Below are 979 nucleotides of genomic sequence, written 5' to 3'. Positions count from 1 at the left end.
GGAGACTAGAGCTGTCCCTCCCTGCTACGGAGGTAAGGAGAAACTCTAAGGCCACCACCATGTCCTAGCAGCTCCAGTCTTTGTATGGCATGATGGAGCCAGAGTTCCTACTATTCAATTCCCATGGTGTATTCTCTTTACTAAGTCATAATTTATGGTTGGACCAGAGGGATGTTGAAAACGTTCAAGATGGCGCAAAGGTAAATTGGTATCAGTTTGTGAAACTCAAGAGTTTCTGTGAAAATCTTTTAAGTGCTTTTATCTATTTCTTTCCTGGAGATCATGGATCCAAAGATTTGGGCAACAAAATCCTTCATAGCCAGGGATTCATAACGTAGAACTAGGTGGAGAGAATTGAACATACCCAGAGTCTCCTCAACCTAATCACACTGAAGACTAACATAAACAATGCTGAATAAATCAAAGATGTATCAACTCTGTGGTGGGTGGACGAAGTTGCTCAGAAAGGCTTCACCGAGGAAAAGATGACGATAAAGATTTTAAGAACGGTTCTGTTTCCATGAGGAGTACTTGAGCAGAAAGATAAAATGAGTAGATTTCTGCTATCGAAAGGCCTACGTAGAAGAGGATCAAGGAAGCTAAAATCAAACAGATTCATTTCACCAGCTGGAGGCTGATGATCAGTGAACTGGAAAACACATAGGTCAATGAACAATGCAGTCTTTGTTTATCTGTCAGGTACATTGTGGCTATTACAGCTCCTAGTGGTGAGAACCCATCTCTGGCCTTGCGTTGCTGAGAAGCACCTGGCCCATGAAGATAGTTTTTTACCTTAGGTTTCCATGACTAAATGAAAACTTTGTAGTCTGAGAAGGGAAAGCCGTCAAATTGGCCTGACTTAGAGAGAATGTAGGTTGTTACCTAGAACCACATGCTATCCCTGGAATGGCGAGCACATGGGTTTAGTCAGTTAGATGAGCATTTACCTCTAGTGTGTCACCAGGCGTAATGAAAAAGT

The sequence above is a fragment of the Tenrec ecaudatus genome, chromosome 7 (genome assembly GCF_050624435.1).
Source record: "Tenrec ecaudatus isolate mTenEca1 chromosome 7, mTenEca1.hap1, whole genome shotgun sequence".
Lineage (NCBI taxonomy): Eukaryota > Metazoa > Chordata > Mammalia > Afrosoricida > Tenrecidae > Tenrec > Tenrec ecaudatus.
Note: the sequence above shows the minus strand (reverse complement) of the source record.